The 24,174-nt window shown below is 39.5% G+C and overlaps 1 long non-coding RNA gene across 11 annotated transcripts in view; it reads right to left on the reverse strand.

Moving 5' to 3' along the window:
• LOC140632435 (uncharacterized) overlaps positions 1–24,174 on the reverse strand; it is a 146,263-nt gene that overhangs the window by 104,493 nt on the left and 17,596 nt on the right. For 8 of the 11 annotated variants that reach the window (XR_012030005.1, XR_012029999.1, XR_012029998.1 and 5 more), the window contains one exon: positions 21,751–21,883. This is a non-coding gene — a long non-coding RNA (uncharacterized lncRNA). Of the gene's footprint in view, positions 1–5,288; positions 5,454–9,234; positions 9,323–10,123; positions 10,291–20,018; positions 20,177–21,750; positions 21,884–24,174 lie in introns of those variants that run through there. The other 3 variants (XR_012030006.1, XR_012030002.1, XR_012030003.1) reach the window with 3 other exon arrangements.

A 24,174-nucleotide genomic window follows, 5' to 3' on the forward strand; every position in this document is an offset into this window, starting at 1 on the left:
GTTTTATTTGCTGTTCTTTCTCCAGTTCCTTTAGGTGCTAGGTTAGCTTGTGTACTTGAGTTCTTTCCAATTTTTTGAGGTAGGCTTGTATTGCAATGTATTTCCCTCTCAGGACTGCTTTTGCTGTATCCCAAAGATTTTGAATTATTGTATCTTCATTTTCATTAATTTCCATGAATCTTTTAAATTCTTCTCTAATTTCCTGGTTGACCCATTCGTCTTTTAGTAGGATGCTCTTTAACCTCTATGTGTTTGAGTTTCTTCCAGATTTCTTCTTGTGATTGAGTTCTAGTTTCAAAGCATTGTGGCCTGGAAATATTTAGGGAACAATCCCAATCTTTTGGTACTGGTTGAGACCTGATTTGTGACCCAGTATGTGGTCCATTCTGGAGAAAGTTCCATGTGCACTTGAGAAGAATGTGTATTCAGTTGCGTTTGGATGTAAAGTTCTGTAAATATCTGTTAAATCCATCTGGTCCAGTGTATCATTTAAAGCCCTTGTTTCTTTGGTGATGTTGTGCTTAGAATATCTGTCATTTGCAGAAAGTGCCATGTTGAAGTCTCCTTCTATTAGTGTATTATTATCTAAGCATGCTTTACTTTGGTTATTAATTGATATACTTGGCAGCTCCCACATTAGGGGCATAAATATTCATGATTGTTAGGTCTTCTTGTTGGATAGACCCTTTAAGTATGATATAATGTCCCTCTTCATCTTTTGTTACGGTCTTTGGGATAAACTTTAATTTTTCTGATATGAGGATTGCCACCCCAGCTTTCTTTTGAGGACCATTTGAATGGTAAATGGTTCTCCAACCTTTCATTTATCAGGCTGGAGGTGTCCTTAGGTCTAAAATGAGTCTCTTCACATAGATCAATGGAACAGAATAGAGAATCCAGAGGTGGACCATTAACTTTACGGTCAACTAACATTTGACAAAGCAGGAAAGACTATCCACTGGAAAAAAGACAGTCTCTTCAATAAATGGTGCTGGGAAAATTGGACATCCACATGCAGAAGAATGAAACTAGACCACTCTCTTGCACCATACACAAAGATAAACTCAAAATGGATGAAAAATCTAAATGTGAGACAAGATTCCATCAAAATCCTAGAGGAGAACATAAGCAACACCCTTTTTGAACTTGGCCACAGTAACTGCTTGCAAGATACATCCACGAAGGCAAGAGAAACAAAAGCAAAAATGAACTATTGGGACTCCATCAAGATAAGCAGCTTTTGCACAGCAAAAGATACAGTCAACAAAACTAAAAGACAACCTACAGAATGGGAGAAGATATTTGCAAATGACCTATCAGATAAAGGGCTATTATCCAAGATCTATAAAGAACTTACTCAACTCAACAGCAAAGAAACAAACAATCCAATCATGAAATGGGCAAAAGACATGAAATTTCACAGAGGAAGACATAGACATGGCCAACAAGCACATGAGAAAATGCTCCGCATCACTTGCCATCAGGGAAATACAAATCAAAACCACAATGAGATACCACCTCACACCAGTGAGAATGGGGAAAATTAACAAGGCAGGAAACCACAAATGTTGGAGAGGATGTGGAGAAAGGGGAACCCTCCTGCACTGTTGGCGGGAATGTGAACTGGTGCAGCCACTCTGGAAAACTGTGTGGAGGTTCCTCAAAGAGTTAAAAATAGATCTGCCCTACGACCCAGCAATTGCACTGCTGGGGATTTACCCCAAAGATACAGATGCAATGAAACGCCGGGACACCTGCATCCCAATGTTTAAGCAGCAATGTCCACAATAGCCAAACTGTGGAAGGAGCCTCGGTGTCCATCAAAAGATGAATGGATAAAGAAGATGTGGTTTATGTATACAATGGAATATTACTCAGCCATTAGAAACGACAAATACCCACCATCTGCTTCCACGTGGATGGAACTGGAGGGTATTATGCTGAGTGAAATAAGTCAATCAGAGAAGGACAAACATTATACGGTTTCATGAATTTGGGGAATATAAAAAATAGTGACAGGGAATAAAGGGGAAAGGAGAGAAAATGAGTGGGAAATATCAGTGAGGGGGACAGAACATGAGAGACTCCTAAGTCTGGAAAATGAACTAGGGTGGTGGAAGGGGAGGTGGGCAGGGGCTGGGGGTGACTGGTTTATGGGCACTGAGGGGGGCACTTGATGGGATGAGCACTGGGTGTTATTCTATATGTTGGCAAATTCAACACCAATAAAAAAGAAATTAAAAAAATAAAATAAAATCTGCAGTGAATAAAAATAAATAAGTAAAATAAATAAAATGAGTCTCTTGTAAACAGCAAATACATGGGTCTTGCTTTTTTATCCAGTCTGAAACCCTGCGTCTTTTGATAGGCTCATTTAGCCCATTTACATTCAGAGTAATTATTGAAAGATATGAATTTAGTGTCATTGTAATACCTATTCAGTCTCTATTTTGTAGATTATGTCTTTGGGCTTCTTCTTTCTTTTACAGAGTCCTCCTTAATATTTCTTGCAGAGCTGGTTTGGTGGTCACATATTCTTTCCGTTTCTGCCTATCTTAGAAGCTCTTTATCTCTCCTTCTATTCTGAATGAGAGCCTTGCTGGATATAGTATTCTTGGCTGCATGGTTTTTGCCTTTAGTACCCTGAATATACCCTGCCAGCCCTTTCTGGCCTGCCAGATCTCTGTGGAGAGGTCTGCTGTTAATCTAACATTTCTTCCCCATATAAGTTAAGACTCTCTTGTCTCTCAGTGCTTTAAGGATTCTATCCTTGGAATTTGCAAGTTTCACTATTAAATGCCAAGGTGTTGGATGGTTTTTATTGATTTGGGGGGGGGGGAGCACTTCTCATATCTCCTAGATCTGAATGCCTGTTTCCCTCCCCAAATTAGGGAAGTTCTCAGCTATGGTTTGTTCAAATATGCTTTCTAGCCCTCTGTCTCTCTCAGCATTTTTTGGAACCCCAATTGTATGTAGATTCTTCCTTCTAAGGCTATCATTTATTTCCCTTAACCTTCCTCATGGTATTTTGTTTTTCTTTTTCCTTAGCTTCCTTCCTTGCCATTGACTTGTCTTCTATATCACTCACTCTTTCTTCCACCTCATTAACCCTCGTCGTTAGGACCTCCAGTTTGGATTGCATCTCATTTAATTGATTTTTAATTTCTGTCTGATTATATCTAAATTCTGCAGTCATGAAGTCTCTTGAATCCTTTATGCTTTTTTCCAGAGCCACCAGTAGCTTTATAATTGTGCTTCTGAATTGGCTTTCTGACATCGAATTGAAATACATATTCTGTAACTCTGTGACAAAGAGTACTGTTTATGATTCTTTTGTGGTGAATTCTTCTTTCCAGTCTCCCAGTCCACACTGGCCTAGATGCTCCCAGGGCCAGCACAGGTGCTCTGATCTGCACAGCTTGGGGCGGCCTAGTCAGTGCAGAGTGGCTGTATGAGCAGGGTGAGAGTCAAGAATATCAACCACGACCTAAGTAAATTCCATCCTAGATGATTCTGACAAGGTCAGAGACCAGAAAATGGAAAAGAAGATCAGAAAGAAATAAAAGGATCACTAAAGTGAAAAACAAATTTTAAAATAAAGTAGTGAAAAATAAAAGGTCAAGAATCCCAAAGAAGAAAAAAAAAAAAGAAAAAAGGAAGAGAAAAAAGCAAAAGTAAGGACAAAAAAAAAGAAGAAAAAGGAGAAGAAAAAAAGGTGGAGACTGGGAGATGATGGTGGTGAAGACGTTATAGTGGAGGGAGGATGTAGTCTACCTGAGGGGTCCTAGAGGGTGATCCTCTTGTTTCTGAGTGTATTAAGTTTCTGTTTGTTAGAAGATGCTCAGTCCCAAATTTATATAAACCAGCAATACTTGTAGAAAGCCCCAACATTGACCACCAAAACATAAACGAGATAAAAGAGGGGGGCAGAATGGAATGAAGAGAGAATAATATAATAATATAATATATATATAATATAATAATAATAATAATAATAATAATAATAATAATATAATCTCACAGAATCAACCAACATGTATACCACTTGGTTCTGGGTGTATGCTGGTCATGTTTTAGAAGGTATTAACTTCTGCCATTGTAGAACAAAATGAGACAGAGAAAACAAAACAAAACAAAACAAAACAAAACAAAACATATCTCATGTATCTCCCAAAATTAAATTGAATATGTTGAAGAGAATCTAGAAGAGGGAAATATATCTAAGACATATAATTATAGAAATAGGAAAGTCAGAAAGGAAGAAACTTAAAAATGAAGAGGGGGTAAATATTGTAGTGAAGGTGGGAAAAGAGAAAAAAACACTGGAAATTTTTAGTCTGATATAAAAAGAGTTGTACTGGAAAAGGGGGGAAAAATAGAAGGAGTAGGCTCTAGTTTTATATACTATAAACGCCTCTACTTCCCTTGGAGCTTTGCAGTGCTGCTCGGTCCAGAACTTGCTCTTCCCTTGTCCTTCCAGCTGGTCTTCTGGGGGAGGGGCCTGCTTTGCTGCCTCTCAGGTGTGTGCACCTGGGGGAGCTGCCCCGCCCCCCGCTGGGTGCCCGGCTCTGTGGGAGCTGCTTATCCTGTGAGGCTCCTGTTCCCTGGCAGCCCCGCTCCGTCCCAGGCATAGGGTGACACCAGGAGGGACAATAACACTGGCGGCAGCCAGGTCTCCAGCCCTGGAGTCAGCTTCCGCAGTAACTACCGCAGCGCCCAGTGCACACTGGACTGGATGCTCCGGGGCGGGGGCGCTGATCTGCATAGCTCGGGGGCACCCCGCGACAGGGGTGTCCTCGCTGTTCTGTGCCCTCCCCGCCTCCACCTGTCCTGGGGGGAGGCAGGATCCTGGGCTGTGCCCCCCGGCGCCCTGCCATCCGGGGCCTGTGCTGCTGGAATCGCGCTCCTGGGCCAGGGCTCCCGGAGGCACAGGGTGCACCCCCTCCGTGGAGCCCCCGCCTGACCCCCGGCTTCTCCCCGAGGCCCGGCTGGGCCCGCTCCAGCCCTTTACCGAGACCGGCCGCAGTGCGTGGTGCGCTCTCCCCGGGGGCACCTCCTCCGTTAGTGCCCCCGGGAGGCTGGAGGCTCCCCCGCCCCTCCTGCGATCTTGCCCCAGTTCCCTGCCAGCGCCTTTCCATCCGGGAAGAATCCGGTGTGGATTTTTAAAGTTCCTGCTTCTCCGGGGCAGGGCTCTCCTGTCCCAGAGGTTCTCACCGCCTTGGCCCAGCTCCTTGTGGGGCCCCTCCCCTACTTGATTCTTTTTTATTTTTATTTTTCCGCCTTCCTACCTTGCTAGAAGTGAAAGCCCGTCTCTCTGTAGTGTTCCAGCTGTTCGCTCTTTAAATCTCAGGTCGAATTCGTAGGTGTTCAGGATGGTTTGAAAGTTATCTAGGTGAGTTGGTGGGGCCGGGTGAGGGGAGGCCCCTACTCCTCCTCCATCTTGCCCTGCCCTCCTAAAATGATTTTTATGATATATTTAATGAAGTGAATCAAGCCAGAAGAACAAAGAGGAAAGAAGATAACGAAAATATAGTTGAGTGTGGGGAGGATGCCTCATGGGGTTGTCCAGGGTCTCCTATGCTGGCCCTTCAACCACAGCTCCTCTTAGGGAGGGGTGCTGCTCCCACCCCCATTTCCAGTTTCTACTCTGAGAAATATATACCACAACTTTTTAATCATGGGCTTCCTTGTCCTGCCAGGCTATCCTTTAGGGCAGCATAATTTTTTTTTTAAAGATTTATTTATGAGAGAGAGAGAGAAAGAAAGAGTCAGAGACACAGGCAGAGGGAGAAGCAGGCTCCATGCAGGGACCCCGACAGGGGACTTGATCCCCGGACTCCAGGATCATACCCTGGGCCAAAGGCAGGCGTTATACCACTGAGCCATCCAGGGATCCCCGACAGTATACTTTTTAAATGGACTCCATACTTCCATGTCTACTGTGGGTTTTGTATTTACACCCAAGGATCCATGCCTTTGTAAATTTTTCAGAGGGAACTTCACTTAGAACTAGACCTCATTCTCTTTCTCAGGACTCAAGCCCCAGTACTTGTTTCCTTTAGCAGTTAAATCCCCTTTCTTACTCCACAAATTCAGGCAAGTGTTCATTGTCTCCTCCTATTATGACAGAGAATTAAAGTTTTGTTCTTTTGAAGCATAAACAGAAGTTTCATAAACACCAGGCACAGTTAAAAGCAGTGCTATCACAATGCAAGCAGAAAGATTAAGCACCATCCAAAGAAGACATACAGATGGCCAACAGACACATGGAAAGGTGTTCAATACCACTATTGGGGGAATACAAATCAAAACCACAGTGAGGTATTACCTCACACCTGTTGGAGTAACTATTATAAAAAGACAAAAGATAGCAAGTATTGGTGAGGATATGGAGAAAAGGGAATCTTTGTGCACTGTGGCTGGGAATGTAAATTTGTCAGCCACTATGAAAAGTAGCACAGAGATTCATCACAAAATTAAAAATACAACTACCATATGATCCAGCAATTCCATTTCTGGGTATTTATCCAAAGGAGATGAAATGATCAAAAAAGATGTATGCACTATTGTAGTCATTGCAGCATTATCTTTAATAGTGAAGATATGAAAGCAACCAAGCCTATCAATGGAAGAATAAAGAAAAAGTGGCATGCATACAAAAGGTGATAGCATGCACACCTGCATGCACACATAGAAATATTATTCAACCATAAAAAAGAAGGAAATCTTGCCATTTGCAACAAAGATGGACCTTGAGGGCGTTACTCTAAGTGAAATAAATCAGACAAAGACATATACCATATGATCTCTCCTAAATGCAGAATTTAAAACAAAACTGTGCCCATAGATACAGCAAACAGATTAGTGGTTGCCAGAGGCAGGGGGTGGGAGTGTGTGCAAAATGAATGAAGGAAGTGAAAGGTACAAACTTTGAGTATAAAATAAATAAGTCATGGGATGTAATGTACACCATAGTGGCTATAATACTGTATTGTATATTTGAAAGTTGCTAAGAGAGATCTTAAAAGTCCTCTTCGTAAGAAAAAAAATCATAACTATGTAAGATGGCAGATGTTAAGTAGACTTATTGTGGTGATCATTTTGCAATACATACAGAGTCATCAGGTCCTACACCAGAAATATGTTGCATGTCAATTATCTTAAAAACAGGAAGATTAAACACCAATGTGTTTAAGTTAAAACAACTAAGAGAGATAACAAGAAACCTGGGCATATTGTAGTAGAACTGTAAAATACTAAATCAAGAGAAGGATTTAAAGTGCAGCAGAGAGAAGAGAATGATACCCCACAATGAGTAACAAACAAACCAGGCTTCTTAACAGCAAAAATCAAAGTCAGAGAGTAAATGTTAATTTCAAAATATGAAACACCCAATAAAGCTACTTAAACATGTTTTCAGATAAATAATTTTTAAGAGTTTTCTACAACAAAACCTTAATAAAGTAATTTTTAAAGGATTGTATGATTGTGTATAATTGAAAGATGACCTAGAAATAAGTTCTGAGATTTAAAAAAAAGTTAAGAATTTGGCAAATGTAAAAATAATACCAAATTACAGGCTTTGAAAATTGATAACGGCATACTTTGGAGATATTGCAGGTTCAGTTCCAGAATACTGCAATAAAACAAGTCAGATGAATTTTTTGGTTTCCAATGCATATAAAGGTTATGCTTATATTGCAGTCTATTAAGGGTAAAATGTGTCTTAAAAAATGTACAGACCATAATTTAAGAATACTTTGTTAAATACGTATGATCCTTATCATACTTATGATAAGTATGATACCATCAGATAACCATCAGATGATGGTTAAAATTTTAACCATCATCTGAGTGTTCAGTGAGTTGTAATCACTGATCACAGATTGCCATGACAATAATAATGACAAAGTTTGAAATATTCCAAGAATTACCAACATGTGACCCAGAGACATTAAGTGAGCAAATGCTGTTGAAAAAAATGGTGCCTAGAGACGTTCTCAACACAGGGTTGCCACAACCCTTCAATTTTTAAAAAACACAGTAAGTATCTATGAAACACAATAAAATGAAGGACACCTATAAATACTACCCAAAAATTACATGTAAATTGGAAAGGGAGTGATCAAAGATAAAATATCCTAGGGTCCTTGTAATTTGAATAGAGAAGTTTAATATGCTAATTAACTTTAGATTTGCAATTATGTATAACTAAATATTGAAGGTAGTGGGAGTCATCAAGATTGATCATAAAAGATGAAATTTTCTCTTTTATCCTGATCAGTGGGTGACCTTTCTCTCTTCCTTTTTTTTTTCTTAAGATTTTATTTATTTATTCATGAGAGACAGAGAGGGGGGGGGGCAGAGACACAGGCAGAGGGAGAAGCAGGCTCCATGCAGGGAGCCCGATGTAGGACTCGATCCCAGGTCCCCAGGATCAGGCCCTGAGCTGAAGGCAGCACTAAACCACTGAGCCACCTGGGCTGCCCTCTTTCTCTCTTCCTGAATGAGAATTCTTTTTTTTGAGGGGGGGGCAGGGGCGACTCTGCCAGGGCGCAAACAGAATGAAAATTCTTATAGACCCCAAGACTATTCTTGTCCCCTGTAGGTAAAAATAAAATAAAATAAAAAATAAAAAAAATCCATCAATCTTTAAGACACAAAACTTTGTTTCAACCCAGGAGCAAGCAATTTCTAGCCAATACATTAATCTTTATGGAAAAGTGAGTTTTATTTCCCTTTCTGGAACCAAACTAGATCTTGTTGTAGGCAGACTAACTTTTGGTTGTGAATGAGGGGTACTGGGTTCTTTTTCTTTTTCCTTTTCAGATGTTTCTTCTTCCCTAGATTATGAAGTTACTACTGAATGCTGAGCCCTGGCATCCCCATCCCCTTCCTTGGCTCTCAGAAAACTAGCAGTCAAACCTCACTTTTCAGGCAGGGCATTAGAAGAATCTCCTCTGAGGAATCTGATTAGAGGAAAGACTTAAAGATATTCACATTTAGGGGAACCCTCCCACCTGAGAGTCCTCTCAGATTACCCCCAGTAAAGTCCGCTGTTGACCAGCACCAACCTCATGCTCAGTGCTTCTACATTTCAAGTACCCCACTCTTAAATAAAACAAACAGGATCCCAAACATCTGAGATTTTTTTTTTTTTTAGAAAATATCAAGCCCCTAATGTAAAATGCAGCTGACAGAAAGCCAAGAAGAAAAGTTTAAATAACATCCTACCGATATCCTGATATCCCACCATATCTTCAGAAATAACAGCAAATATTCATCAATAAAACATGTATACGATTCAAAAAGGGGTAGATTTCTGAAAAACCAATCAGAGCTCTTAGATATTAAAGTTTAGCAGTGGGGCACCTGGCTGTCAGTAGAGAATGCAACTCTTGATCTCAGGGTCATGAGATTCATACTGTGCATAGAGCCTACTTAAGGGGAAAAAAAAAAAAAGTTTAGCAGAAATTTAAGTCTCACAGAAGAGTTAGAAAATAGTTTAGGGAAACTAGAAAGTAGAGCAAAAAGACAAAGATAGATATATTTAAAATTAGACCAACAGTCCATGCATTCCAACATCCAAATAATAGGAATTCTAGAATGAAAGAATAAGGTACATTTAGGGAAGTAAGGCATTAAAATTGAAAAACGTCATAGGCTCAAGGGGCATGTTGTTTCAGATCAAGGGCACCTATCAATATCCAGAACAATAAATGAAAACAGAGGCTGCCATACAGGGGACCACAGACCAGAAGGAAAGATAGCAAGGAAACTCCAGATCCAGGGGGAACAGAAGGGGCTCAAATGTCTAGGTGATGTTCAGCCGCACAGTGGGGGCTCTGAGTCAGAGAGCTCAGTAGAACAGCAGAGACTGAGGTCTCTCACACCACTGGGGTTTAGCTTACTTATGACTAGCAGAAGGTAAGTGCCATTTTACATGGTACACAAAGTAGGCAGGCTACATGGGAGTTAGGCTATGTGATCTTTAGTCCTCATTTAACCCTGGCCTTTGATAAATCTCCTAGGTATTCAAACACTGATTTTTCAGTTTGTTGGTTCATTCATGTATTTATTCATTCATTCGTTAGGCATTTGTTCTTTTAATATAAGCACTTACTCAAATGAGGAACAGGAGTGTGAACAGGCAGATAGGATTCTTTCCTTCATGGTTCTTACAGTTCTATAGGCAATAAAGGTGACTGCATCATAGTACAACAGGTGCCAGGATTAAGTACTACAGAATGTCAAGACAACTTATACTGTAAGGATGAAAGTCAAGGACTCTTCAATGATAATAAAGTCTAAGCTTTAAAAATTCAGGATAGGGAGCAATGTGGCCTTGGGGTTGGAAGGTAAGCAATGTCTTAAACAGGAAATACCTCCTAAACCATGTGAATGAAATGAGAATTCTGGGAAGATATCCCAAGTACACAGAGAAGCTACTGGATGGGTGTCAGCAGAATTACATGAGAAGATTACTCAACTCACAGTGTGAAAAATGAATTGGAAGGAGGCCATACAGAGTCAGGGAGACTTGTAAGGGAGCCAGTATAGTAGTTCTCAGGAACAATATGATGTCCCGAGTTAGGATAAAGGTGTTAGGAATGAGTGCTCTGAAAAGATGCAAAGAAACTTTGTGTAGGGCAGCCCAGGTGGCTCAGTGGTTTAGCACCGCCTTCGGCCCAGGGCGTGATCCTGGAGACCTGGGATCGAGTCCCACGTCGGGCTCCCTGCATGGAGCCTGCTTCTCCCTTTGCCTGTGTCTCTGTCTCTCTCTCTCTCTCTCTCTCTCTCTGTCTCTCATGAATAAATAAATTAAGTCTTAAAAAAAACTGTGTAAATTCAGTGGAGCTTCAGACAGACTCAACAGAGCTTTGTGAGTTCTATCAACAGGTCTCAACAGATACAAGTGGGGGAGGAGGAGGTGAGTCAGGAATGATTAGACTTCCATTGCTTCCCTTTTCACCGAGCTGACTCTCCAATAGTATTTTAAGCCAAAGTAGATTTTTATTTCCCTCATGCTGACAGTAGTAGTAGAATTGTCCACATAGGATGATCTTAACATCTGCCTTACAGAATAGGCTATTTATTTTGAGAGAGAGAGAGGAAGAAACGGAGAGAAGGGGAGGAAGGAGGAGAGGGAGAATCTTAAGCAGGCTCCATGCTCAGCACAGAGCCCCAAGGTGAGACTCCGTCTTACAATCCTGAGCCAAAATCAAGAGTCTAACACTTAACCAACTGAGCTACCCAGGCACTCCCAGAATAGCCATTTTAAATCAGAAAAGAAGTGTGGCTAGAAAAAGAAAACAAAACCTAAACTAGCACAAGGAGGGAAATAATAAAGATTAGAGCAGAAATAAATGATATAGAAACTAAAAAAGTACAATATATCAGTGAAACAAGGAGCTGGTTCTTTGAAAGAAATCAGTAAAATTGACAAATCTCTAACCAGACTTACTGAAAAAGAAACACAGAGCAGCCCATGTGGCTCAGCGGTTTAGCCTTCAGCCCAGGGCCTGATCCTGGAGACCCGGGATCGAGTCCCACATCAGGCTCCCTGCATGGAGCCTGCTTTTCCCTCTGCCCGTGTCTCTGCCTCTCTCTCTCTCTCTCTGTCTCTCATGAATAAATAAATAAAAACTTTTTGAAAAATAAAAAAACACAGAACTCAAAATCATGAATGAGTGGAGAAATAACACCAAACACTACAGAAAATAAGTATGATCAATTTGGAGTATATTACATTGCCCCTTTATTTTAACATAAAATCTCAAGTAGATATTTAGATATTTTAATATTATTTAATTATCAAAACAAAGTATTGAGCATCCTAAATATAATCACATATTTTAGAACCAAGGGATACATTAAAGGTACCTAATTTTGATATTCTCACTAAACAGGTGAAGAAACTCGTGCCCAGGAACAGAATTGCATTTGCCCTAGATACATCAAGAAGAGAATAGGTCCATAATTCAGGTTCCTCAATCTGTTTCATCCCATTTGTTTCACTCCATCTAGCAGAATTCAAGAGATCAGAGGCCCTGAAATCTTCCTTCTGGGCTTAAATCCAGGCTCTTCCACTTTCTAGCTTTATAATTTAGTTAAAGTTATAAAAAAAAATACTTTTGAGGCCTAAATTTCCTCAAATTAAAACAAAGAAGATTGTAATACCTATACCTCATCTGATTGTTACAAAGTTTAAATGAGATAATATATGTAAAAGTAATTAGGGCAGTGACTCCACATAGGCGACATCAGCAACTGTTAGCTCTTCCAATCATCATTTAAAGTGTTAGCATTATCTTTTATTATCTCAATTACTCTTCATTAGAGTCTCCTAGAGATAGTTCAATTATTTCACTTACCCCCTGCCTCCTCTCAAAGTCTCAGTGAATTAGAACAAATAGATATAGATATTCTGCATGGAACTCTGTAATTCAAACTTTTTTTCTATGCCCTGACTTTAGCCATTTTTCATGAAGCTCTCCATAGCCTCTTCCTATTTCAAGACTTGTGACTGCTCATAGTTTTTCAGTGACATTTACCCTCTGTGTTTCCCTCTCCTCCCATCTGCAATTTACAGTTTAATATTGTATCATCATATCTGGTATGTTTCTTTTTTAAAAAAAAGATTTATTTATTTATTCAGAGAGAGAGAGAGAAAGAAAGAGAGAGTCAGAGACACAGGCAGAGGAAGAAGCAGGCTCCATGCAGGAAGCCCAATGTGGGACTCCATCCAGGGTCTCCAGGATCACACCCCAGGCTGCAGGCGGCGCTGCTGGGCCACCGGGGCTGCCCTCTGGTATGTTTCTAATTGGTCTTCTTCTACAAAAAGAGTAGGAGTTCTAGAGACAATGACCACTTTTTATCCTTTAATTATCTCCTCTATGGCATTCTTCTCTCTCCAAAAGCTCTGTATATTAATGAAGATCCCAAGTCATTCTGATGAATAAATTAAGAAATTCAGAGTGTTGACTTGCTGCTGATTCTGCTATTTTCCTAACATACTTCTCCAAGGTTAGGACTCTGCTGTAGTCCAAACACTTGTTCCAGGTCCAAAACATTGGAATGTTTTTCTTATGTAGCACAATACAGAAGGGATTTTGATTGATTTAGTTTGCATGAATCTTTTGGTGGTGGTTTTTGTTCTATGAAAAGACATTTTCTCTATGTCCACTAGATGGAACCCACATCACTACACTGATCTGGGAGAAAAGGGTGGAAAAATTTGACTACAATAAAAAGGAGTAGAAGTAACAATAGCATCCAACCTATTAGCTGTAGTGCCATATCTATGACAGAGAGGAGGCGATTGTGAGGACATACGTCTGCAATTTAATACAAATAAAAAATGCTCCACCATTTTTAATAAAATTAAATCTACTTATACCATATAATTCAAGCAATCCTGCTCCTTGGTTCTCACACGAATGAGCTGACAATTTGTATGCACACACAAAAGACCTGCACATCAATGTTTATAGCAACTTTATTACTAATTACCAAAACTTGGAAGCCACCAAGATGTCCTTCGGTATGCGATAAACTGTGGTAACAACACATAACAGAATATTATTTAGCAGTAACAAGAAATAAGCAATCAAGCCATGAAAAAAACATGGAGGAAACAAATGCATATTATTGAGAGAAAGAACTCAATCTGTAAAGGCAACATACTGTATGATTGCCAATATAGGATGTTCCAAAAAAGACAAAATTATAGAGATAGAAAAAATGTTAGTTGTTGCCAGGGCTTAAGGAAGAGGGAAGGATTTCTAGGCAGAGCACAAAGGATTTTTAGGGCAGTGAAACTATTCTGTATACTACAATAGAAATATCATACATTTGTCAAAGCCCACAGAATGTGTAACATCATGAGTGAACCCTAATGTCAACTGTGGATGTTGGGTGGCAATAACGCCTCAATGATAATGTGTTACATTGGGGCAGATGTTCATAGCAGGAGAAGGAGGCTATACATGTGTTGGGGAAGGGGTATCTGGGAACGTTCAGTTATCCCTTTCAGACAAGATAATCTTTGAATATTTATACATGTGATACGCGTTAGGAAAGTTTAGAGCTCCAAAAGCAGATATGTTAGGGGAGAATGATCCTAATCCTGAGGGACCTGGGACTTTATGGTTTCCTCAGAAAATGTGAGCAGTTAAAAGTTGAAGGAGGATTTAACCAAGCAGAGGGGTCATTTGACAAAAAACCCAAAGCCAAGTACATTTTTCTCTAATCTTATTTTACACTAAAACCAGGGTTTTAAAAACATTTGTATACTGCTTAATCTAGTACTTTGGTCTCGGTTTCTAAGTATTGTTCTCCATTCCTTTAAGTGCTAATTCCTAATTCCAGGGTGGGTTACAAAAAGTACAAGAGGAGCCTCCTGACAGCTTGTGCCAGAAAGGAAACAGTCTAGTACACAAACAGAGGAGCCAACCCCAAGGAGCTATCATTGACCAAGTTTGCAACAACCTGAACTTTAAGGAAAATGATGGCAATGGATTAAAAAAAAAAATTGGGGGTCTCTAATAGCACCTGAGGGGAAGAAAAGGGAAAGTTCTTCTTTTTTAAGAAATTGACAGGTAATCACTGTAGCCGAAAATAGGGGGAAAATTACCATTTTTCAATTTCCAAACTAGTCACAATTCAGCTACAGTTCCCTCATGGATACATAAAAACTGTGGGTCAAAATATATTTGGGGACAGAATGTTCACGAAACCCTAATTATTATCCCCCAAATACTTATTTCAACCAGAAAAATACACCTTTACAACAGAGATGCCCAGCAGTTACCTTTTTTAAAAATTTTTTTAACTAAAAAAAAATCTTCTAATCTCTCTACCTTCTTAATCAAGTGATCAAAGTTGGCATCAGAGTGTTATAATCTGCCTTCTAAGGTCTTCAAAACATTAACATCCTGAAAAATAAAACATTTAGTTTTAGGAGCACTGTTCTAGAAGACAAGAACCTCCAGTGAAATAACCACCAAATAGAACCTTGGCTGGATCCTGGGTTGAAAAATAATCATATAAAAATCATGAAGAGGACCATTAAAGCAAGCTGAACATAAAGAATATTAGCTCTACAGAATCACGAGCTTCCTCTGTGGTGTTTATGGTAGCGCGGTTATAGTGAAAAGGTGATGTTTTGGTGATACACACAGAAAAGCTGTGAAGGGCACCCGTGATACAACATTCAAATATTAACAACTGGTGAATTGTCCAGAAGGATGTTTGGATATCCAGTGAGCTATTCTTTCAGTGTGTCTGCAGGTTTGGTTTGGAATCTAAGGAGAAAAGGCTAGGAAGGCTGAATATAAATACGACCACTTCCCACAGAGAAGGAAGGAGGAAGGCAGAGGGGGAGGAGAAAGAGATGGAGAAACCCTACAGAGTACTGTGTTACATGTCCTCCCTCTTAAATCTCACAAGGACCCTGAGCTGAGGAGGCACATTATCACCATCTCTACTCCAGAGATGAACAAACAAAAACTTCAGACAACACAGCCTGGATGGGACACAGCTGTGACTCAAAATAGGGGTTTATTCTTTCCCCTCCATCTGAAATAGCTCAACTGACATTTCCAAGGAGTAAAACTCTTCGTCCTTCCCTTCCCTTTGGTTTCTTTCTATGAGAAACATGGACACAAACATCAAAAGTTGATAGCTGAATGGGGATAGAATAAAAGTCAACAAACTTTTATCATCAACAGAGTCCTATAACATACTCTTCAGTTATGTGTATTTAGCACATCCCTAAATAACAGACACGGAGAAATGCTCTTGAACCCTGATTAAAATACTGTTATTTTCCATCACCGTGACGTAAGTGTGCAGAGAGGTTTCCAAAAAGAGTTCAAACAGTTTACTGCTTATAATATCCATCTTCTTTTGTAAATGTGAATCTATAATGGCTAGCTGGATTTATACAATTTGGGATGGATTCCCGTTTTGTTTATGTTATAAAGGATAGTGCTCTGCTCTGCACTCTATATAAAAGTCTGAGCCTGGAACATGGATTTATGAAGCCTTGAGCATAAGTCCTCATGCTCACGTGATCCTAAGCAAGTTACTGCCCTCCCTTGGGCTGCAAAAGGAAGAGGTTGAAGATGCTAATCTTAGATTCTCTTTAGTGCTAAAATCCTGTGCGTCTGAGCCTTTAGCATACATTTTGGTTTTCCACTGACCAACTCAGAATTCAGTTTGAGTATTGGTCTGACTCAATATACATTTCTCCATTACATATTTAAATAAAGTATCCATTAATGTAATTTATTTTAGACAGGTTTCACTAAACACGGCTTTTTTTTTTTTAGCTGAAGTTAGCTCAGAGTCCACTAGATGGCAATCTTGCCCATTTTTCTTCCAAGACCTGCAAGGCCCCCTTCAACATTTCCAGAACACGCGCTACTTGTCACAGAGGGCTCTGCTCCAGCTATTGTGGATTCACAGTACAATAACCCCTCTGAGAACTCAGTGCCATCCACTTTATTTTTTTAAATCAATAATCAGCATATAAAAATTCTCCTTTTACATCTAATATACAGCACTACCCTTTCAATTACAGTTAAATACTTAATAATATTCATTGAGAAAGAAAAATCAGTAGGGAAATCTAAGTGCCTCTAGTGCTTATCCTGTCTATACTTCTTTAATTTCCACTCATAATGATTTGCTGGTGAACTCTGAAGAATCCCTAGTTTTTCCTCTTAAAGCCCTCACAGAGCTGGAAAACAGAGATGCTAACAGCACCAACAGGCGGTTGAAAGGGACATTTAACTTGGGATAGAAAGTAGGTTAAAATCCTCCAGCACTGAAGCCCCGCCTGGCTTAGTTGGTAGAGCATGCAACTCTTGATCTCGGGGTTTGAATTTGAGCCCACAAGGGTATGAAGTTTACTTGAAAAAAAGAATCCTCTGGCATTGCATAGGAGTACATAGCTCTGCCACTTTCAGACTAGAAGACTGAACAGGTTCAACCTCCTGAACCACAGCAATCCTTCTCTGTAAAAATAGGTATAATTAAAAAAAAATAGGTATAATTAGATACCTAACTGATGTTACTTAATTCTCATAAAAATCCTGTAAGTTCTTAGAACAGTGCCTGGAAAAAACCCAAGTGCTCAATCAACAATAATTACTACTGCTGTTCCTGCTCCTATTCCTACTTTAAAAAAAAAGTTTCATAATTATAATCATTGTTTGAGCTAATCATAATATTGCTAATCATATGACTGGCCTAATAACTATTAAAGTAGTACTAGGATGACAATTAGTGACCTCATCTACCTCTAACAGCCCCATTAGATAAATATACAATTATTCACACCTAAGGATAAACTAATGCTCAGGCAAATCTAGTAACATGGTCTAGTCACACAGCTTTAGGAGATAGAGCTAGAATTCTAATATAAGCTCTCTGACCATAGAGCCAGGACTTCACCCCGTAGACCACAACTAAATGATAGGTTATAACCCTATTGTGTAGAGAAGACAGAGAGTGTGACCTCCAATTCATAGTCCTACAGTTTCAGGGGCTTGTTGAGGTAATATACAATGTTAAGTGCACACCTGCTACTAGATATCTAGTCCTTTCACTCTTAACAGAGTGGCTTTTATATTAAACCAGCAGTGCTTAAAGTGTGCAAACTGATTTGACTATTAAACTCTTTTGCCGGGATCCCTGGGTGGCGCAGCGGTTTAGCGCCTGCCTTTGGCCCAGGGCACGATCCTGGAGACCCGGGATCGAATCCCACGTTGGGCTCCCGGTGCATGGAGCCTGCTTCTCCCTCTGTCCAAATCCAAAACTGCTCTAAAAAAAAATAAATAAACTCTTTTGCCAAACAAGATCTTGCATGCTCCACGTTCTATGGTATACACTTGTGATATAATTCCATATGCTGATGCTTCTCTTAAAACAATACTGAACTCTGTCAGTGTAACTGGTACATTGATCACCACAGAATTCTGGGGTGATTATTGCTGACACCCCAAAACCCTGCTGAACATTTACATAAATAGTAATAGGGTGGTGATTTCATTCTATCCAGCCTCTTGACTGCAGCCTCAGAAGTAAGACCGAATGCAACACAGTCGATGGAAATCTCAAGACGGCAAAGCCAGTGAAAATAGTGTGTTGGGATAAGTATTCAGAATTGGTGTTGACTATATTAAAATTCATTTCAGTGGTACTGAATCATTAAATCACAAATGCTCAGACCAGGAAATCTGCTCAATGTATTCTTCTCTCACAGAAGAGGTGTTCTCTCAGTAAGCCAGAAAGATGCTATAGTCAACATTTTCTTTAAAAAGCCAGGAATCAGATTTGCCAGGTTATGTGAATATCAAAAAAAATTTTCATAGTACACTTGTACAGCCAGGAAGTGCATTGCTACTTAATCTAAAATTTCTTGCTTAGAATTTTGAGTCTTTGGTGAAAATAGGAAACGTTTCCATTCCTTCCCTATGCACTTACTTCCATGTATGTATCATTCCACTCACCCCTCTCAGCTCTTTCTCTCCTTTCCATCTTTGCTGTCAGCTGTGGCTGCATGTCATCTAGTCCTTGATCTGTGTCATAGGCAGTGGAGAGGGATCAGAGGCAATTACAAGTGATTGCCATCTTTACTGGTGCTACCTCAATAACATCATACAAGGAGCTCCAATTTACATCCATGGAAACCTTCTTCCCCCTTCTTCACACATTATACCCATATCTGCTCCAAAGCTTCTTTTCTGCCCCAACTCACTCTCAATCTCACTGAAACTTTTGCCAAATCAAGCTCCTTCACGACTGTATTCTTTTGCCCCTGTTCTTGCATTTCCAACAAATTAGTTTCTTCTATCCCTGGTTGTTTTCCTCTCCCTGATTCACTCTGTATACTCCAACTGCTTCTCTTTCCATATCTACCTCCTTTCCCAAAACAGATTACTGAGACCTCAGGAAGAGCTCAGATACTGAGCTGCCAAAGACAAAATTCTCTGTTCTTAGTGAAGAGCTTCTAAAATCTTGCAATTTCCTGTGATAGGAAAGATAAAAGTGCCATTTGTTAGGTTAACAAATGACTTTTGGAAATCCCTTAGATAACTAAGGGCTTAGCTGTCCTTATGTCTCTTTGAACCAAAAAAGTAACATCAATTTGAATATGCTTCCTCTGTCTTTCCTACTCCAAATTGAGTGTACTTCTCCATTAATCTTTCTTATTTTTATCTTCTTTCTTACCTCCTCCATGATTCCATAGCTTTTTAACCCCATTTCCTCCACCAGCCCCCTGATAGTCTCTCTCTGTACTGCCTGCCTATTCCTCAGGCTTGCTTATGGTTCCCAAAAGCACAGCTAAAGATGTTCAAGGTCCAGAGAAATAGGCTGACTCATCCTCAAAATGTGAAAGAAAGGAAAGAATGAAGGAAAGACAGAAGGTAGGATGGATCTTTTGGTAAAGGAGCTAATGCAACCTTCAACATGCAAAAATATGCCTTATGTCCTCATTGTTTTCAAAGTACAGAAAAAATTTTGAACAAAAGAATGTTTTTTCAGTACTCCACTTTTTGCTAAGAAATGCATCTCTTGAGATTTGAAGCAAATGGGCTTACAAGACACAGTCTGAGTATCGATATCTTTTCCATCCCACCCTGCACAGTTGCCTAGTAACATCTAAGTGAGTATTACCAGCTGTACTGTAAATCCATTTGGTCTGACCCACCTTCACAGTATTGTAACTCTTCTCCTAGGAGATTCAGACCTTGGGCTAGCAACAGTTCTGATCCAGTTATTAAATACCTCCTTTGCAAGTGAAGATGATAAAAAATTCTCACACAGTACAAAGAAATCATGTCACTATCAGCTCAGGAAGATAAGGGTGGGTTGAAGCATTACCGCCAAACTCATTTAAACTGAGTTACTAGCTTTATCTCAAGCAACTACTCTTTGAGGATTTATAGGAAAAACAACTTTAAACAACTGTATAAAAGAAAGTGAAGCTGATGACCCATTATTCTGACCTTATATTTTACTGATGAGGACAATGATGTTCCAGTAGGAAAAGTGGTGTGTCCAATAGCACACAAAATAAAGTCAGTGATGGCAGTAGAGAATAATGTCTCTATTCCACTGCATCAGCTTGCTTAAGACCATCTCCCTCAGCTTACTAGTGAGTGTTCTGGGAGGAAGGCAAAAAAGAAAACAATTTCTTGATTAAAGATTTTGAAGAAGTATGGGAAAAATGAAGTTAACTCTAGAGCTCTCAGAATAAATTAATCTGCACTGTGAATCTCCAAATGGAAATCTACTGGATCTGTTCCCTGCACTTATTTGGCCACAGAGCAATCCTCTCTGCATCTTCTTTTAATAACATCTTCTTGACCCAGTAATCTGTGAAGTGTGCCTTCCAACCATATGTAACAATGTATCCCCTTTTGATGAAATTGACCAAACCTATCCACCATTTCCCCTTTGTCCTTTCAGAATGGGTTGTCCACAGGCAGACACTTTATGAGATTTGGTCACTTGAGCAGGTACCTACACCACATAATGGGATCTCTCTGTCTCTACTGTAACTTCTTTTCTCCAAGCCACTGTCTTCTCTTGACTGATTTTTTCCCCCTAAGATCTGACTGGTTCTACTTTTGATCCTCTGAAACACATTTTTTTTTTAACATTTATTTATTCATGAGAGACACAGAGAGTGAGAGAGAGAGAGAGAGTAAGAAAGAGAGAAAGAGATAGAGAGAGAAAGAGAGAGGAGAAGCAGGCTCCTTGCAGGGAGCCTGACATAGGCCTGGATTCGGGGACCCCAGGATCATGCCCTGAGCTAAAGGCAAACAATCAGCTGCTGAGCCACCCAGGCGGCCTGAAACACATTCTCTACTCATTAACCACTGTGGGATTTTCCAAATCTAAACCACAGCGGTTACTCCCTGCTTTAAATCACTTCCCCCTAGGGCTTCCCAAGATCTTCATTGGGACTCAGGTTTGGTGATCAAATTCCTACTCTTTTTCTGACCTCATCTTCTACCAACCTTCCTTTTGTTTGTATTGCCACAATCAACTTGTCCTTTCTCTTCTTCCTTGATCATGATAAGCCTATTTCCAGCATAAAACCTGTATTCTTGCTGGTGTCTGTCTACTCCACTCCATCCCATATCATCAGGTGGCTGATTGGTTCTTTTCTTTGAGGCCTCTGTTCGGATGTTGCCTTCTAACAATTTTTTTTTCTGATCCCATCTCTATTGCATATCTGTTTTGTTTTCTTCAAGGCACATATAATTATCTGCAATTATTTTTGCTATCATTTTATCTTCCATGTCCTCTACAAGGGCCTCAGTTGTGTTATTTATCACTGGAATCTCAGGACCTAGGATTATTTCTTGCACATACTGGTATTCAATTAATACTTACTAAATAATCAAATACACGCAATGACAGCACTTTGCCCTTCAGGGTTCTCAGAACATGGGCACCTTGTCAAAACTGCACATAGTTCATAATGTTTACATGTAGTAAAAAGAAAAAATAGGCATGTTATAAACAGGAATATTTAAAGAATTATTTACTGGGTATGAAAAAATTATGTATGAGACTGAGCACGGTTTTGCTAAAATCAAAATATTTTTCTCCTCAAGAATAACAATTGTTAAGAACATCTCAGTTCAAAAGTTATCAGAAAATGTTCACTTGTGAACAAAAGACCAAGAAAGGCATAACTGTACTGCAATCGAGGAGGAAAAATCTTACCTCAGCACATGCCACTCAGTTTGATGACCTTAGGCAATCCCTTTTTTGCTCTGAGCCTCATTTTCCTTATTTGTAAAATATAAGACTGGACCAAATGATACTCAAGATCCACTGCAGCTTCACATTCTGATTGCTGAAAGTCAGAGGTTTAGGACACAAGTCAACTTGATTATAATATCCAGTGTTCTCTAATTCTCAGAAATCTATTCTTTTTTGAGCTCTGAGGAATAAAGTCCCACTTCATCTCATTCACAAATAAACAAAATTCCCAGGCTAAAACAGAGAATTAACCAATAATTATATAATAGATCTTTTTTCACTAATGCCAGTAATTACTGAGCACCTAGAATCAGGCATTGTTCTGTCTTGACAGAGCTTTCATTACCCTGATTGATGAGATAGACAGTAAGGTACATAAATAGATCATAAGTAGATAATGTTAGGTGCTAAGGATATAAAATAGAGCATGGAGAGATATTAAAAATGTGTCCCAGGCAGGATTAAAGTTTTAAATAGGATGGCCAAGACAGGCTTCACTGAGATGGTTGTGCTAAGATCTAGAAGAACCAAGAGAGTGGGGAATAACACTCCAGATGGAGGAAATAGCAGGTATCACTATCCTGAGGCAGGAAGGTACCTGATATGTTCAACCAACAGAGAGCTCACCACTGTGGCTAAAGCAGAATGATCAAGGGAAATAGTAGGAGTGAGCTAGATGGGATAATGTAGGGCCCTTGTGGTCATGATAAAGACATTGACTTTTACTATGAGGTTGATGTATAGCTACTGGAAGATTTATACTAGAGACTGTATTTTCACAGAATCAATTAGTCTTTTGTAATGCAAATAGAATGTGTGCATGTGTGTTTAGTACATGGTAAGGTCTGGAGAAAGTCTAATTATAGGTTATTGTGATAATTCAAAAGAAATGCTGGAAATGTCCAAAGAGGTTACAGGGAGGAAAAAGGTGGAAAATGGTCCAAGTCTGGAAATAATTTAAAGGTAGAAATTTGAGGATTTAGTGAGAAATCTGATGTGGGCTGAAAAGAGTTAGATTGCCTTATATTAACCCCTGACTCATTTCCATAAAGGGTGAAGATAATACTTGACCTATTTTATGATCAAATATCCCTTTCTCTTCTAAATAATCACAGTACTTAATCAGAGTTGTGATTTTCTGAAGCTAGACAGAATCATACAAAATGGTCTGGATTCATTTGTGGAAATTCTACAGAAGTGACAACTTTCTGGATATCCCAGTGACTCCCTGTTCTATGCTTCCAATATGCTATGAACTTCAGCTTCTTTACCTCTGGGTCATATCATGTTCACAATGCCTTGCCTCCCTTATGTTTATGATCCTTAACTAAACAAACCTAAGTGTTACAGGCCTAATTCCTTGAGGCAATTCTTTTTTTTTTTTTTTCACTTCAGAAAAGAGATAAACATCTCTACATACAAGAATGTGAAATACCAATGTGCTGGGTTTTATTTTCTATCCATGGATTAAACATTTATATATATATATATATATCTCCAATACTTTCTGACTCAATACCACAAATGTGTTTCCTGGAAAAAATTTACAACTACTACTGAAAAAGCAAACTTACACTACCAGAATAATAGCTCCCAACCTGGTGAATTGTGAGAATTATCAAGGCATCCTGCTAAGAATGTGAATCTGTACCTCTGACCTGGTGAATTACAATCTCCAGCAGCAGGGCCCAAAAATATGTATTCATGACACATCTTCTTGGTGATTCTGATGTCCCTCCCAATTTAGGAACCACTAGCTGAGCAACTCCGTGCTTACAGATCACTGCTAGGATTGTTGCTCCAATGAGAACAATAACCTGGATTATTCTCACATGATCCATTTGCCACCTGTTTTGATCAGAAAGGCACTCCTGTCCTTGCCCTATTCATAGATCCCTTTCCAGCTCCATCTACCCCAATCTAGTTCTGGAACAACATTCGAGTTGTTCCATTTAAGACATTTAGTTTCCAAAGTGCTAGACAAAAGGTCAGAATAGGACCAGACATTTTAAAGAGACCTTCTCTTTTCATTAACAGTCATTAGACATGTAGGATCTTATTGGGGTGATGATAATGTTCTAAAAATGATTTAGGATATGGATTTTGGATTTAGGATTATGTAAATTTACTAGTTTTTAAGTAATCATTTCACTGGGGATCCTGGGTGGCTCAGTCAGTTAAGCGCCTGCCTTCAGCTTAGGTCCTGATCCCGGGGTCCCGGAATCAAGCTCCACACTGGGCTCTCTGCTCAGCAGGAAGTCTCCTTCTCCCTCTGCCCCTCACCCTCCTTGTGTGAGCTCTCTCTCTCTCTCATGCTCCCTCTCTCTCTCAAATAAATAACAAAATCTTTTTTAAAAAATCATTTCATTGTGTAAATGTTGTGAA

This window comes from Canis lupus, chromosome 4 (assembly GCF_048164855.1).
Source record: "Canis lupus baileyi chromosome 4, mCanLup2.hap1, whole genome shotgun sequence".
Lineage (NCBI taxonomy): Eukaryota > Metazoa > Chordata > Mammalia > Carnivora > Canidae > Canis > Canis lupus.